General features: G+C 43.7%; 1 protein-coding gene across 1 annotated transcript in view; it reads left to right on the top strand.

Moving 5' to 3' along the window:
- Positions 1 to 18,032, top strand: part of LOC132400430 (PC3-like endoprotease variant B) — a 1,805,907-nt gene that overhangs the window by 285,351 nt on the left and 1,502,524 nt on the right. The gene's annotated exons all lie outside the window — the stretch shown is intronic.

Here is an 18,032-nt window from a genome sequence, read left to right as displayed (position 1 = left end):
TCTCTAACTGATTGCAACCTTTATTGTCAAATGTACATCAAAGCATGCAGTGAAGGGCATCATTTATATCAAATCAAATCAGCAGGGGTTCTGCTGAGCAGCCCACAAGTGTCACCACAGTTCCACCACTAACACAGCACGCTCACAAATCACCAACCTTAATGGAGCGTCTTTGGACTGTGGAGGACAGGGGAAAACATACAAACTCCTTACACACACCAGTGGGAATCAAACCGTCTTACAACCAGCAATGTAAGGTGTTATGCTAACCTCTCTACTACTGTGCCACCCCACAATATTAGTTTTCATGGTATTTCTGCCTTTTATTAATCACTGAGGCAATTCATTGCATATTGCATATCCTTGCAATAGATGAACATCCATTTAGAACAAAAATTAGGTGGGATTTATTTAACAAGAGGGTGGCAAATCTGTGGAATTCATTGCTAAAGATGATTGTGGAGGCCAAGTCACTGAGTATACTTAAAGCAGAAATTGATAGGTTCTTGATTAGTAAGGGCATCAAAGGTTATAGGGAAAAGATAAGAGAATGGGGTTGAAAGAAATAATAAATCAGCCATGATGGAATGGTGGAGCAGACAGTGGGCTGAGTGGCCTAATTTGCTCCGATGTCTTATGGTTTTATTTACTCTTCTGTGGGTGGAAATGTGCACTGGAAGTGTAATTACTTCAACAGTAGAGCCAAAGTAAGAAACATTGGCAAAATTATAATTGAATGAAAGCTTGTTTGTATGGAACTCTGCATTTGAATTCTCTGGTGACAGTTGTTGCTAACAGAAGGAAGCCCCACAAGCTCAATCTCTGCCTTCCAAAGTGTAATACAGAGTTGGTGCCAAAATTCAAATTCTGTCATTCAAACACCGAGAGAAATAGAGTTTCAAGTTAGAACGTGTCATGAACAATTCTGTTCACAACTTGTGCTTGCAATTTGATTGTAATAATTGGCAAGACTGGTGCACTGGTTCTGGTTCTGTACTTGCTACACCTGCTGTGAACAAACTGGACCATCCGATGAACTGTGGCTTATCTCGCGGCTCTGTGATTACGATAGTGAACAGCTGGCACCATAATGTCCTGCATACTCAATGGAATTAGACCCGATTTTTGTCCTTGACTTAAGGACAGAAAAATGAGTCTGGTTTTCCATTCTTTAAATATTAGGAACAAAACAAAATGAAGCAGGAATAGGTTTTGGACCCCTTGTACCTGTGTTGCCAGCCAAAAACACGTGAATGTGCAGTTGGTTGCAAAACTCAAATTCTGTCACTCAAAGACAGAGAGGAAGACAGGCTCAAGTGCTGAAGGGGTTCAGCAGGTCAAGCAGCATCAATGAAGGAAAATAAATATCCGACAGTTTGAGCTGAGACCCTTCATCAGGACTGGAAAGGAAGAGGGCAGAAAGAACTTCTTTGTGGATTTCAGAACCTATTTGGCCTCTGCCAACTTCATTCCTAGTATTGATGAAGGGTCTTGGCCTGGAAGGTCAACTGTTCATTTCCCTCCCTGACTCACCGAGTTCCTCCACCGGACTTTGTGTGTGTTACTCAAGATTTCCAGGATTTGCAGAATCTCTTGTGTTTGTGATGGAAGGAACATGTCACATTTGCAATTCTGGATTAATAACCTAAGAATGTCACTGGAACTATCCCGTTCCTTACCTTGCACAGTGCATCTGCAGAGTCTCTTGTGACTGAGAAAGACAAGCTGAACATTTACCTCAGCTCTGATGTACTGACCTGTTATCCTCTAATTCCCTTAACATCCAGAATTCGGACAGCTCTGCTGTCATTGGGTATGGAGGCCATTTGGATTGTTTTATCTTCTTTTGTTGGAATGGCTTGCTGGTAAAATTTAGATGCAAGCATCAGACATAGGACTTTGGGTGAGTTTCCAAAGGAACTTGTACATTATGAGCAGTAACACCTTCAAACCTGGACAAGAAAGTATGTAAGTCTGGTAATAGAAAAAAAAGTAATCAAAGGTTTGTGTGTTCAAGCTGAAGTTCAGTTTATTATACCACCAAATGAAACAATGTTCCTCCAGACAAGGTGCACTACACAGCAAATATAACTCACACAACATAACACATAAAGTAATATGACCACAAATAAACTAACAAATAATAGTGTACATGCAACATAAGTCAAAGAGTAAATAATATTACACTCCTGGCACTTTGTACATGATGACACCTGTGTTGTGCAGAGAGTTCAGGAGCCTCACGGCCTGCAGGGAAGAAGTTGTTTTGCATCTTAACAGTTCCTGTCCTAATGCTACGGTACGTCCTGCCTGATGGTAGGGAGGTCAAAGAGATTGTTGGATGGATGATCAGAAATTCTGAGATGAAGTTTGCTGTTTTTCATAAATGGCTGTCGATGGTGATTTATTCCTACATCTTTGCTGTTTCTAGTCAACCTTATTGATAATCAGTTACACCAAACTACCAAACCACTGACACCCCATTCTCTCCAGACAGTGAATCTACTGCTGGCAGACTTCAGTGCACTGAGGCTTGTTCTTGCAGACATAACTAGGACTGGAGGTCCCTGTTTAGTCTTGTAGTTGAATAAAGGGTCCTGTGCAAAACGCCCTGTGCAAAGACTCTCTTGAGTGATTAACTATGCTCAGTTGCTTAGTTTTCTCTTTAATAATGTGTGACAAACTTGCACACAATCTCCTTCTCTCTCTCTCTCTCTCTCACACACACACACACACACACACACACACACAGCCACATGTACACTCACAGCACATACAAATACACATACACTCTCACACACACAGACTGTCAGAAGTATTAGAGGTGATATAGAAGAGGGAGCGAAGCACGTTTCCTGAAGACATGCTAAAAATCTGTATTTTGTTTGAATTGGTAGATGCTGTCACAGAGAGCATCCTCACATCAGCCATGACTGTCTGGTTTGGTACAGCATCCTCTCACAATACACAGAAAATCTCAGGTCAGCAGAGAAGGTCATTGTCTAGGATCTGCCGTCACTGCAGGACTTGTATGTGTCCAGAACAAAGAAATGGGCTGAAAAATCATTGTGGATGCTACCCCCCTGCAAGCTGCCATTTCCAGAAGCTCCTTTCTGGATAGCACTATAGGGCTCTTAAAGCAAAAGACTTCACACCATCTTGAAAGTTTCTTTACCCAGGCCGTTAATCTGATCAAACATTCTAGTTAGCACCCCACAATCGATTACCCTGTCACTGCCCTGCTGTAAACACTTTAAACCACTTTTTATAACACTGTTTATAAGAACTGGTATTGATGTATTTATGCACATTTTATTCCATTTCCAGACTTTAACCACTAACTTTATTTTTATATAATTCTTTATTCCTTATAATTATTGGACGTTGTTTACTGTTACGTGACACACTTTGACCAACACACCACAACAAATCCCTCATACATGTAAATGTCTATCCTTGATAACCTGGATACAGAGAAGCAAGAACTTAAAGAATTAAATGCTTCTATATTAATTCTGATTACAAAAATACAGATTGTGTTCATCAGTCTATTTGAGCTCTGAAAATATGCAACATTGCAAAATGTCTTGAAGAAATTTTCGGTTAGAACATCATAAATTAGTCCAAGCAATAATCCAGCCTCATGAAGACTAATCTAATACTTCTTGTGAAATTGTTCCTTGACTAAATTGGTTTATTTACAGCAGTTAGTGATGTATTAGGTTTTAATATATGTGTGTACTGAGTGAAGATGACAGTTCTCTGCAACACTTCAGAGGCTGCACTCTAACACGGAGGTTTATAGCACAGCAACTCCTTAATTGGTGAAATGTGAAACCAAACAGCAATGCAGACTTTTTTGGAAAAGCACAGATGGTGGAAATCTGAAAGAAATATCAAAAATACTCAGCAGATCAGGCTGCATCTGTGGAGAAAATAGCATAATAATAACACACGCAAAATACTGAAGGAACTCTGCAAGTCAGGCAGCATCTATGGAGGGCAATAAAAAGTTACATTTTATGAAGAAACATCAACTGTTCATTGCCTTCTATAGATGCTGCTTGATTGGCTGAAACATCATTTTCCTGTCTTTTGGCTCATGTCCACATGTTATTTATTTAAATTAGTAATACAGTGCAGAGTGGACCATTTCGACACAGCAACCCCTGACAAACTGCATTAACCCTCACCTAATCATGGGACAATTTGCAATGACCATGTCACCTACCTGGGCTTTGGACTACGGGAGGAAACTGGAACACCCAGGGAAAACACAGGGACAGGGACAACTTACAGAGACCACTGCAGAATAGAATTAAACTCCGAACTCTGGAACACCCCAAACTGTAATAGCATCATGCTATTGTTATCTCAACAGTGTAACGGTTCGCTCTAGCAGACAGGATGAAGGAGGATCCTAAGGGCTTCTACAGATAAGTTAAGTGCAAAAGAATAGCAAAGGACAAAATTGGTCCTTTGGAAGATCAGAGTGGTAGTTGACGTGTGGAGCCAAAAGAGATGGGGGAGAACTTAAATGGATTTTTCACATCTGTATTTACTCAGGAGATGGACATAGAATCCACAGAAGTGAGTCAAAATAACATCAACTTCATGGAGTCTGTACAGATTACAGAGGAGGAAGTGTTTGCTGTCCTGGGGCAAATTAGGGTGGATAAATCCTCAGGGCCTGACAAAGGTGTTCCCTTGGACCCTGCAGGAGGAAAGTGCAGAAATTGCTGTAGCAGAGATATTTAAAACACCCTTAGCAACAGGAGAGGTGCGGGCAGATTGGTGGATAGCTCTTCTTGTTGTGTGGTTTAAGAAAGACTCTAAGAACAAGCTGGGAGATTATAGGCTGTTGAGCCGGACATCAGTAGTGGGAAAGTTATTGGAAGGCATTCTGAGGGACTGGATAGGTTGGATAGACATGGACTGATTAAGGACAGTCAACATGACTATGTGCATGGTAGGTAATGTCGAACCAATCTTATCAGAATCAGAATCAGAATCAGACTTTAATCGCCAAGTACCTGTGCACATACAAGGAATTTACTTCCGGCAGATGTTGTCTCTCTGCTCATAACAATAATAATGATAAATATAAATGAAAATATAGATTATACATACAAGTAGTGCAATCCAAGTAATAGTTAGCCGGCAGTTAACTGTTCAGCAAAGTGACTGCCGTAGGGAAAAAACTTCTCCAGTGCCTATTAGTCTTAGTCTGGAGGGATCTGAAGCGCCTACCAGACGGAAGCAGTTCAAACAGTCCGTGTGCAGGATGGAAGGAGTCCTTTATGATGTTCCCTGCCCTCTTCTTCAACCTGGAAGAGTACAGGTCCACAATAGAGGGCAGGGAGGCTTCAATGATGCGCTCGGCAGTCCTCACTGTGCGCTGTAGTCTGGTTCTATCCTGCTTGGTGGCAGCTCCAAACCACACAGTGATGGAGGTGCACAGGACAGACTCAATGACTGCAGTGTAGAACTGCAGCAGCAATTCCTGAGGCAGACCATATTTCCTCAAGAGCCGCAGGAAGTACATCCACTGCTGAGCCTTCTTCAGGATGGAGCTGATGCTCTGCTCCCACTTCAGATCCTGAGAGATGGTGGTTCCCAGGAACCTGAAGTTCTCCACGGTGGACACAGGGCTGCCGAGGACTGTGAGGGGGGACATAATGGGGGGATGTCTCCTGAAATCCACTATCATCTCCTTTGTCTTGAGCGTGTTCAGCTCCAGATTGTTCCGACTGCACCAGAGTGCCAGTTGGTCCACCTGCTGTCAATATGCAGACTCATCACTGTTCTGGGTGAGTCCGATGACGGTGGTGTCGTCTGCAAACTTCAAAAGCTTCACATAGGGGTTGGAGGAGGTGCAGTCATTGGTGTAGAGGGAGAACAGCAGTGGAGAGAGGACACACCCCTGGGGGGGCGCCGGTGTTGGTGATTCGAGTATCCGAGGTAACCTGTCCCATCCTTACCTGCTGACTTCTTTTGGTCAGGAAGCTGTAAATCCAATCGCAGAGGTCAGGTGGCACAGTGAGGTGAGACAATTTGGAGCAGAAGGTATTAGGGACGATGGTGTTAAACGCCGAACTGAAATCCACAAACAGCATCAGAGCATAGGTCCCAGGACAATCCAGATGTTGCAGGATATAGTGCAATCCAGGTTGACTGCATCGTCTACTGACCTATTTGCCCGGTAGGCAAACTGCAGGGGATCCAGCAGGCTGCTGGTGAGGGTCTTCAGGTGGTTCAACACCAAGCGTTCAAAGGATTCCATGACCACAGATGTCAGTGCGACAGGTCTGTAGTTGTTCAGTCCTGTGTTGGTGGGTTTCTTGGGGACCGGGATGATGGTAGAGCGCTTGAAGCAAGTCGGAACCTCACTCAGCTCCAGAGATCTATTAAAGAGCTGAGTGAAGATGGGAGCCAGCTGATCAGCACAGGCTCGTAGACAGGAGGGGGAGACCCCATCTGGGCCTGGAGATTTTCGGGTCTTAAGTCGCTGGAACAATCGACATACTTCTCCTTCACTGATTCTAAGCTGTGATCTGGGGGGCTGGGCAGAGATGGTGGGGAGGTGATTGCAGTGATTGGGGGATGAGTGCCAGTGAGTGATGGTCGAGGGAAGGCAGGAAGAGAGACTGAAGAGGGGGGAGGGACAGGTGTAAGATGGACCCTCTCAAATCTACAGTAAAAGGTATTAAGGTCGTCAGCCAAATCTTTGTTAACCTCAGCGGGGGGGCAGTGCATCTCCTGTAGCCAGTGACCTCCTGCAGGCCTCTCCACACTGACAATGAGTCGTTAGCTGAGAAATTATTCCTCAACTTTTCGGAGGAAAGCCGCTTGGCCACTCTGATTTCTCTGGTCAGTGCATTTCTGGCCAGCCTGTACAGAGCCCTATTCCCACTCCTGTGGGCGGCCTCCTTAGCTTGGCGAAGATGTCTGAGTTTGGGGGTAAACCATGGCTTATTGTTGGCGAAGGTCCGGAAAGTTTTTGTGGGTACACATGCATCCTCACAAAAACTGATGTAGGATGTCACAGCGTCTGTCAGTTCATGTATATTGGTGGCTGCAGCTTCAAAGACACCCCAGTCAGTGGTGTCAAAACAGTCCTGAAGTTGCTGTTTCGCCTCACTGGTCCACTTCTTCACTGTCCTCATCACAGGCTTAGCAGATTTAAGTCTCTGCCTATTGACTGGGATGAGGTAGATCAGACAGTGGTCAGAGAGTCCTAAGGCTGCATGGGGAATAGAACGGTAAGCATTATTTAGGATAGTATAACAGTGGTCCAGAGTGTTACTATCCCTGGTGGGGCAGTTAACATGTTGTCTGTATTTCGGGAGTTTGTGATTCAGTTTAGCTCTGTTGAAATCTCCTAGGACGATCAACAGTGAATCTGTGTGTTCCCGTTCAAAATGCAACGATATAGAGTATATAGAGTATCTTGAGGAATTTAGATGGAAAGTGGATGTAGGCAAGGCAGTGGATGCTGTCTATGTGGACTTTAGCAAGGCATCTGACAAGGTCCTGCATGGGAGGTTGGTCAAGAAAGTTCAGTCACTTGGCATTGAAGATGAGGTAGGAAATTGGATTAGACATTGGCTTCACAGAAGAAGACAGAGAATGGTAGTAGATGGTTGGCTCTCTGGCTGGAGACCCATGATGAGTGATGTGCTGCAGGGATCAATGCTGGGTTCTTTGTTGTTTGTCATCTACATTAATGATCTGGATGATAAACTGGATCAGTAAATTTGCAGATGACACCAAAGTTGGGGGTGTAGTGGACAGTGAGAAAGGCTAGCATGGCTTGCAGAGGGATCTGCATCAGCTGGAAAAAAGGGCTGAAAAACGGCAAATGGAATTTAAAGCAGAGAAATGTGTGGACCAGCCAGGTCAGGTCTTACACAGTGAATGGTAGGAAAGAGGGATCGGGAATACAGATCCATAATTCCTTGAAAGTGGCATCATGAATAGATAGGTTCATAAAGAAAGCTTTTGACACATTAGCCTTCATAAATCAATACATTGTGTACTAGATTTGGGATGTTGTGTTGAAATTATATAAGACATTTCCTAATATGGACCATTGAATCCAGTTTTGGTCACCTACCTGCAGGAAAGATGTAAATAAGATTGAAGAAGTATAGAGAAAATTTATAAGGATGTTGCCAGGACTTGAGGACCTGAGTTATAGGGAAAGGTTGACTAGGTTAGGACTTTATTCCCTGGAATATAAAAGATTGAGGGGAGATTGATAGAGGCGGGTATTGAAAAGGTAAATTGCAGCAGGCTGCCCGTGCAAGTGGCGGAATCAGGTTCAATTTCAACATTTAAGAGAAATTAGGATAAGTACATGAATGGGAGGGGTATGGAGGTCTCTGGTCCAGGTGCAGTTTGGTCTGGCATGGACTAGATGGGCCTAAGGGCCTGTTTCTGTGCTCTATGACTCCATGACTCTAAGAACTTCCAAATGGACTGATTCCGGAGCTTTCTAAGAGCATAGTTGCAGTCTAGAAAGCAGTTGGTTGATTGGAAAAAATCATCAGAGGGGAACCAATGTTGGAATGATAATACATATCAGCGAAACAGTATTATGTATGTCATAATGCAATGTGAACCTCAAGTCTAGTTCAGTGTCAATTTCCAAGTGTGCCAGTGAAAGGGTAGGGAGACAGTGGTTCAGGCACAGAATCTATGCAGACCACAAGAGCATTCATTGTTTTTAGAGGCTGAGCAGAAAAGTTCATTAAATTTCTCAGCACACAACAAATTAATCTTTTCCTTTTTTTGATAATTTTTGACAAAAGTTGTTTTGCAATATTGTACTAAACAAAATAAGACATTCCATTTACAAACTGACAATGGAAGCAGAATAATTTTTTTTCATTCAGTAAAAACATTGAAAATAACTTACCTTATTCCAGAAATACAATGCTAATTTGAATGTGAGATGTAATATACAATTATAGCTTTACAGGCTGTGTAATATTTAATATTAATAGCTCAATATTAACACATGTTTTCATGATTTGTTCTATTTGATCAAATAAAAGATATATTTAATTTAAAACAATTGGGTTACTGTTGAGTAAGAAGTTCAATTCTGTTACCTGCCCTGGTGTAATGCTTTATAACTGTCAGAAACTGAGTTTCCTCTTCTTAGCAACTTGGTATATATACTGGCTCTTCAGCTGAACCCCATTGTGATTATATAGTACATTTACAGTGTTACGTACCCCGTAACTGGGTGTCTGACCAGCAAAGATAGAAGAATCCATTGGAGTCTGGTACTATTTTCAAACAGTGTTTATTAGTAAAATATACAAATCAATATCAACAATGCAAATATATAGATAATACACGTTAGCAATACTAAACCGAAAAGTGTGGGTATAATAATAATCAATAATAAACAAGCTCTATCAATGTCTAGGGGATAATGAATTGACATATGTGAATATAAAGTTCAGTTCAGTTTATACGTGCTGAGGTAGTTGTTGGTGGTTTTGTTTTAATCGGTAGAGAGAGAGAGAGAGAGAGAGACAGAGAAAGAGAGAGAGAGAGAGAGAGAGGGAGAGAACAGTGACAGCTACAGTCAGACAAACCTTCCTTTACGTTCTTGATCCGTCGATGTGTTGTTGTGGCCATTCAGGTATGACCCCTCTGTTCTTCAGCTGGACCGTTCTTCTGTGGTGGACTCGTCACCCAGGCAAGGGCGGACACACACACAAGCCCCCACCTGCCCTGCTATAACACTGAGAGTCAAACTGACCAATTCTTTGTTTGGTCTCCGATGCCCCACACCTTCACGTGGGTCCCAACACTCAAGCAGTGCTCACTAGTGTGTCTCCTGGTGCGTCTGAGGGGTGTCTCCCCAGACCTCACTTTTATCCCTACTCACAGAGTCTCAGGTGTCAATCAGTTTTGAATGGCTTAGTCCATCAAACCAGCCCACTCTGGCTGTCCACTGAGGAATTTTAATGAACAGGATGGTACCAAGTAAACTGCCCTCTCCAGAGCCATAAGTCTTACAGGAGTCATAATATGGTTGGTCAACAAGTCTCTCTCTCCCGGTGTTATCTCTCCCCTATCCGAAGCAAATGTTCCAGTCCCAGTATATTTTCCCTTTGTCTCTCTTTCTCTCTCACTAGCAGTGTGACAACAGTAACAGTTTATGATTCTCCCAGGGTTGGGGGGACTATGGATAACTCTGCACCCTTCTGCCCATCAGAGCTGTTCATCCTTCATAACAACAGAAAGCTGAGTCTTGTTATTATAATTTCCTACCATTCCCACAACTGAACTAATGTTGAGAATCGGCTTTAGTTTTTCCCATACAAGTCCTGGTTTCAATCATGAGTGTGTTTGCCTGGGTTGCCCATTGCCCTTGTATTGGTCTAGGAAAATTTCTCTTGAGTCAAAGTTCTTCACACCTTCTTGCTCTAAGTTGGCAAGTCTGGCCATTTCTACAGGTGTATCGTGGAGGGCATTCTAACTGATTGCACAACCATCTAGTATGGAGGAGTTCTGCACTAGATCAGAAAAAAGGTCCAGAGGGTTGCAAAATCAGACAGCACCATCGTGGGCACCAACCACCTCATTATCAAAGAAATCTTTAAAAGCTGATGCCTCAAGAGGCAGCATCCATCATTAATGTCTCTCACCATCCAGGACAATCCCTTTTCTCATTACCACTATCAGGGATGAGGGACAGAAGCCTGAGGATGCACACTCAACATTTTAGGAACAGCTTCCTTCCCTCCACTATCAGATTTCTGAATGGACAATGAACCCACTCATGAATATTCACTCTATTTTTTGCACAACTTATTTAATTTATATATATATATATTTCTGCTGAAGGGTCTCAGCCCGAAACGTCAACTATACTCTTTTCCATAGATGCTAGCTGCCCTGCTGAGCTCCTCCAGCATTTTGTGTGTATTGAGGTAAAGCAATGGATGTGGTGTACTGTATATTGATTTCAGTAAAGTATTTGATAAAGTTCCCATTGGGTATCTTCTTCAGCTCTTCACTTTTTCCAAATATCATCACCCAGCTTCTCCCCCACACACACACTCACCTGGCTTCACCTACCATCTTCAAGGTTTTACACTCCCCTCCCCCCACCTTCTTATTCTGGCTTCTTCCCCCTTCCTTTCCCGTCCCAATAAAGGATCTCAGCCCGAAACATCGACTCTGTCTCTTTCCGTAAATGACGTCTGACCTGCTGAATTCCTCTGGTATTTTGTTTATGTTGTATTTGATAAGGTTCCCATGATAGTCTCTTTCAGAGAGTCAGGAGGAATGGAGTCCAGGGAAACTTGTCTGTGTGGATTCAGAATTGGCTTGCACATCAAAAGAATACAATGGTTGTAGATGAAACATATTCTGCCTAGGGGTTGTTGACCAGTGGTATTCCACAGGGATATGTGGAATATATGTTTGGGACCCCCGCTCTTTGTGAGTTCTACAAATGTCTTTGGTGAGGGACTGCAAGGTTGTATTAGTAAAGTTGAAGATGACCAAGTTGTGGATAGTGCAGAAGTTTGTCATAGGTTACAATGGGACATTGACAGAGCTGGGCCGACAGGTGGCAGATAGAGTTCAACCCAGAAAAGTGCGAAGTGATTGACTTTGGAAGGTTGAATTTGAAGGCAGATTAGAGGGTAGATGGCTGGATTCTAAGCAGTTTGAAGGACCTCAGGGATCTTGGGATTTACATCCAAACATTGTTCAGTGTTGATAGGTTTGTCAAGAAGAAGTATGTTGTGTTGTTTTGGCTTACATTAGTCCGGTGATTGAGTTCACGAGCTGTGAAGTAATGTTGCAGATCTATAAAACACTGATTAGTTCACACATAGAGTATTGTGTTCAGCTCTGGGCCTCTCAATATAGAAGGATAAAACCATAAGACAAACTGTAGGAGCAGAATTAGGCCATTTGGCCCATCGAATCAGTGCCATTCAATCGTGGCTGATCATTTTTTCCCCTCCTCAGCCCCACTCCTCAGCCTTCTCCCTGTAAACTTTGATGCTGTGTCAAGTCAAGAACCCATCAAGCTCTGCATTAAATACACCTAACTTCCTGGCCTCCACAGCTGCCTGTGGCAACAAAATCCACAAATTCACCGTCCTCTGGCAAAAGAAATTTCTCTGCATCTCTGTTTTAAATGGATGCCCCTCTATCTTGAGGCTGTGCCCTTTTGTCCTAGACTCCCCCACCATCATTTCCATAGCTATTCTGTCCAGGCCTTTCAACATTCAAAAGGTTTCAATGAGATCCCCCCCCAGATCCTCCTAAATTTCAGCGAATACAGGCCCAATGCCATCAAATGTTCTTCATATGATCACCCTTTCATTTTGGGAACCTCGTAAACTTCCTCACTGCCCTCTCCAATGCCAACAGTCTCCAGATCAGCAGTTTCTGAGATACTCAGATCACCCCATTAGGCATTAACAAACTTTCCACAGTCAAAGCCACTTCGATCACATTTCTTCCCCATTCTGATGTTTGATCTGAACAGCAGCTGAACCTCTTGACCATGTCTACATGCTTTTATGCATTGAGTTGCTTCCGCATGATTGGCTGATTAGATATTTGCATTAACGAGCAAGTGTACAGGTGTACCTAATGAAGTTGCCACTGAGTGTACATCTTTTGATGAAACCTTCAGTACTGTGAAATTTTCTGTTTTACTTTTGGGAGCTGTCCCATTTATTGACGACGCAGCCAAGCGCACGTTTTCCTTCATAATCCATCCTTTGTTCTATAAACAGTTTTCAGGGAATTCACACTCAAAGCTGCATCTTGTGAAATAAATAGATGCAATAATGAAAACTTGTGGCAGAGGACTGTATTCACAAAAAAAAACTTACTTTTACGTGTGATACCTTGAAGCAGGAAAAATTCTTCAGGGGCTTACGCTAAAATTTGAGGTAGTACAGATAAATGATTGACACTTTTGTATCACATAAGAAGGCTAACATGAGCAAAGAGATTCAGCTTGAAATGACGCTCTCCAGTCGAAAGTGCAGATGTGTTGGTTTTCAGTCGAAAGGAAGCCTACAGTAGCTGTGCCTTTTAATGCCTCTCTGATGTAGTGAAGGAGTTTAAAGGACGATTGAGAAGAATGCTCCCTGACTCAATCTCTGAGACCCTGCCTGATCCTCAAGGAAGATAGTTCACTGAAGACTCACTTGAATACTGAGTATTCAGATCGGAAATCTGCACGGAGAAAACCAATGCAATTTTTAAAGTTGGTCTGAGGCTGGATTTTCCATTGACATAAATGTGATGTGGTGATCTGCTCACGTTCTCAGAATCAGTATCAGGTTTAATATTTATATTCCGTGAAATTTGTTGTTGTGCGGCAGCAGTGCATTGCAATACATAATAATAAAATACTACAAACTCCAACAAAATTTGATAATATAAATGACAGTACAAAAAGAGACCAAAAAATAGAACAAAATAGTGAGGTAGTGTACACAAGTTCATTATCCATTCAGAAATCTGACAGTGGAGGGGAAGAAGCTGTTCCTGAATCACTGAGTGTGTGTCTTCCTGCTCCTGTGCCTCCTTCCTGATGGCAGCATTGAGAAGAGGACATGTCTCGGGCGATGGGGTTCCTTAACGATCGATGCTGTTTTTTTGAGATATCGCTTTTTGAAGATATCCTCAGTGGTGGGGAGGCTAGTGTCCATGATGGAGTTCAGCCTTCTACAGCTTCTTCGGATGCCATTGAGGGGCCTCTCCATTACCAGATGGTGGTACAACCAGGTAAAATGCTCTCCACAGTACATCTGTAGAAATTTGCGAGCCTTTAGTGACATACATGGTCTCCTCAAACTCCCGGTGAAATATAACCACTGTTGTGCCTTCTTTGTAACTGCATCAATATGTTGGGCCTAGGATAGGACAGATCTTCAGAAATGGGCATCCAGGAATTTAAAACTGCTCACACTGTCCACTGCTGATCCCTCTGTGAGGAAAGATGCGTAAATAATTCTGCGTAATAAAGAGTTCTTTCTATTCTTCAGATTTCTGGAGGCTCAGTGCAATTTTGCTCACTTGCTTCTTTTTCAAGAAGGACCACAGTATAGGGTTCTTCTGCTATTGGACTGAGAGGGCCTAGATTGGGTGAAGAAACCCCTCAATTATTATAGTTGTGTACCTTCTAAGGAGGCACATGGGTTCAAAGCAAATTTATTATCAAAGTGCATATATGTCACTGTACAGAGCCTTGAGATTAATTTCCTTGCAGCCATACATAGTAGCACTGTCCTATTGGTTCTAAGAAACGTAATGGTAGTTGGCCATCATATCCGATAAAGACGGGAAACCCATGGATAAGAGTTTTTAACGTGGAAAAACCATTGCACTGGGGCTGTTTCACTCTCTCAAGCTCGGAAGTCCAGGTCCACTGGTATGAGTTGTTGTCACATTTGGGGTCTTCCATGGTTGCAGTGGATGGTATGACTTCTGTGCCTCATCAAGCCCTTCGCTCTCCGTGGAGAGTTGCAAGACAGCTTCCTGGCTGTTGGGTCTCACTGTAGATCTCATCTGTCCAGTCTGCTGGAGCTGACTTCCCATGTTAGAGGAATGTCCCTCTCCCACTCGGGTCTGAGGCCTGCTGGCTGCTCTCCCCTGGTTTAACCCGCCTATTGAAGTGGTGTGCCGGGGTGTGGCCGCAGTGGCATGCAGGCATCTACTTCGAGCCACAGGTGATTGCTGAGTGTCCAGTGGGGACCAAGGGTGCCCCAGAATGGACACAACAAGCCCCTTCACCAGAGAAGCCACCCTCCTTGGACACCCCAAACACCCCAAGGAATAGAATAAAACAGCACTTAACTCGTAAAAATGAAAAGGCATTGCAGGGTTTGTTCTTGTAAATAATTTATTATCATGAATGTTTATTTTGATATATTAAAAAAGAATGAGATTTTCACTATATGTGATAGGATGCTTTCTGATTTTCTCTGAGTATCCTCCAGACAAGTGATATAAATTATAAAATTAAACTCTAGGTACAGAGGAGATGTCAGAAACATAGAAACATAGAAAATAGATGCAGGAGTAGGCCATTCGGCTCTTAGAGCCTGCACCACCATTCAGTATGATCATGGCTGATCATCCAACTCAGAACCCTGTACCTGCTTTCTCTCCATACCCCCTGATCCCTTTAGACACAAGGACCATATCTAACTCCCTCTTAAATATAGCCAATGAACTGGCCTCAACTGTTTCCTGTGGCAGAGGATTCCACAGAAAAAATTCCACAGGGCTAAGTTTTTTATGCAGAGAGTGGTGAGTGGGTGGAATGGGCTGCCGGCGATGGTGATGGAGGCGGATACGATAGGGTCTTTTAAGAGACTTTTGGATAGGTACATGGAGCTTAGAAAAATAGAGGCCCTAGGTAATTTCTAAGGTAAGGACATGTTCAGCACAAATTTGTGGGCCAAAGGGCCTGTATTAAACTGTAGGTTTTCTATGTTTCTTTTGTTCAGCATTTGCTCATAAGTTTGTTAATGAAAAAGGTTTTAAATCAGATTGAACATTTCATGACACTGAACTCAAGCAATTTTAATTACAGCATACAAGGGTTTCAGCTGTTTGCTAATTATGTCAAAGTTATACAGTGTAGGTGATGAAATCGATATATATAGATTTACAGCTTTATAGTTGTAGGCCTCCATCGGTAAGTGTCGAGCATGGACGTTGTGTCTCAGCTGTCTGGGTTTGCAGGCCAGTATGAAAAGCAAGTTGTTGCCCATGTAGCAAACTCTCACTTTCCACACGTCTGATGAACTCAGAGGAACTGCAGAGACCGATACAGTTTGGCAGCAGTGTCGCAGGAGTTGCCATTCCGCATTGCACTAAATGTAGGACTGCCTTAGGGTCTCCAGCTCCAGATTTTTCCCTCAGGGATTATTCCCAAAGCCTTCCCTATGAGGGGGTATAGTCTCCGGGTGGAGAGGTTTGAGATCAGAGGCTTCCTTCTCCTAGATGAGTTGCCAACCACAGCTGACGAGGCAGCAACCCACCTTTGCCCCTCCTCCTGTCAGTAGAAGTGGTTCTGCCAGGCTAAGTAGCTAAGCCACTCATGAAGGCCGGGAGCTGGACTTGGAGGCTATTTGAGACACACATCAATGGGAGCATTTAATAGTTCGTGGGAGCTTATCCCCACAATACACCCCAGCTATGACAACCTTAAAGAAACAAATTGCAGCTTGATTGATGCACTATCAATAACTCCAAAAGACTGGAAGTAGAGTAAATACTGAAAGGCTTTTATTAGCAGTAAAACAGACCACGTCCATTCCGGATGACCGCCCAGGACTGTGGGAGGAGCAGTGACACATCACCTTTATCCAGGGGTCTGTGGGAGGAGCCACAGGAGCAGTCAGCAGAGGGGCGTGTCCAGACAGATATACATGGTTTACCACACTGATGAAGGGTCTCGGGCCAAAACATCACCCGGTTACTCTGTTCCATAGATGCTGCCTGGCCTACTGAGTTCCTCCAGAATTTTGTGTGTGTTGCTTGCAGTATTGTGCCCAGTTCTGGTCGCCTCATTATGGGAAGGATGTAAAAGCTTCAGAAAGGGGACAGAGGAGAATGACCAGGTTGCTGCCTGGATTAGAGAGGGTGCAGAGGAGATTTACCAGGATGCTGCCTGGATTAGAGAGGGTGCAGAGGAGATTTACCAGGGTGCTGCCTGGATCAGAGAGGACGCAGACCAGATTGACCAGGTTGCTGTCTGGATTAGAGAGGGTGCAGAGGAGATTTACCAGAATGCTGCCTGGATTAGAGAGGGTGCAGAGGAGATTTACCAAGATGCTGCCTGGATTAGAGAGGGTGCAGAGGAGATTCACCAGGATGCTGCCTGGATTAGAGAGGGTGCAGAGGAGATTTACCAGGATGCTGTCTGGATTAGAGAGGGTGCAGAGGAGATTTACCAGGATGCTGTCTGGATTAGAGAGGGTGCAGAGGAGATTTACCAGGATGCTACCTGGATTAGAGAGGCTGCAGAGGAGATTTACCAGGTTGCCGTCTGGATTAGAGAGGGTGCAGAGGAGATTCACCAGGATGCTGCCTGGATTAGAGAGGGTGCAGAGGAGATTTACCAGGATGCTGCCTGGATTAGAGAGGGTGCAGAGGAGATTTACCAGGATGCTGCCTGGATTAGAGAGGGTGCAGAGGAGATTCACCAGGACGCTGTCTGGATTAGAGAGGGTGCAGAGGAGATTCACCAGGATGCTGCCTGGATTAGAGATGGTGCAGAGGAGATTTACCAGGATGCTGCCTGGATTAGAGAGGGTGCAGAGGAGATTTACCAGGATGCTGCCTGGATTAGAGAGGGTGCAGAGGAGATTCACCAGGACGCTGTCTGGATTAGAGAGGGTGCAGAGGAGATTTACCAGGATGTTGTCTGGATTAGAGAGGGTGCAGAGGAGATTCACCAGGATGCTGTCTGGATTAGAGAGGGTGCAGAGGAGATTCACCAGGATGCTGCCTGGATTAGAGAGGGTGCAGAGGAGATTCACCAGGATGCTGCCTGGATTAGAGAGGGTGCAGAGGAGATTCACCAGGATGCTGCCTGGATTAGAGAAGGTGCAGAGGAGATTCACCAGGATGCTGCCTGGATTAGAGAGGGTGCAGAGGAGATTCACCAGGATGTTGCCTGGGTTAGAGAGAGTGTTTTATGAAGAGATATTGAGCAAGCTCAGGTTTTTCTCTTTAGATTGAAGAGTAGACTCGATAGAGATGTACAAGATGAAGTGATACACAGATTGAGTGGACAGCCAAAGATTTTTTCCTGCGATGGAAATGGATAATACCAGGTGGCATAATTTTAAGGTGATTAAAGTAAACTATTGAGAGTTTGTAGGAGATAAGTTTTTTACACTGAGAGTGGTGGGTGTGTGGAACACTCTGCAGAGTGGTGGGAGAGGCAAATACATCAGTGGCATTTAGGAAACTCTTAGATAGACACATGGATGATGGAAAAATGGAGGGCTGTG

Source organism: Hypanus sabinus, chromosome 10 (assembly GCF_030144855.1).
Source record: "Hypanus sabinus isolate sHypSab1 chromosome 10, sHypSab1.hap1, whole genome shotgun sequence".
In the NCBI taxonomy this organism is placed as follows: domain Eukaryota; kingdom Metazoa; phylum Chordata; class Chondrichthyes; order Myliobatiformes; family Dasyatidae; genus Hypanus; species Hypanus sabinus.
This window is presented reverse-complemented; position numbering and strand designations above follow the sequence as displayed.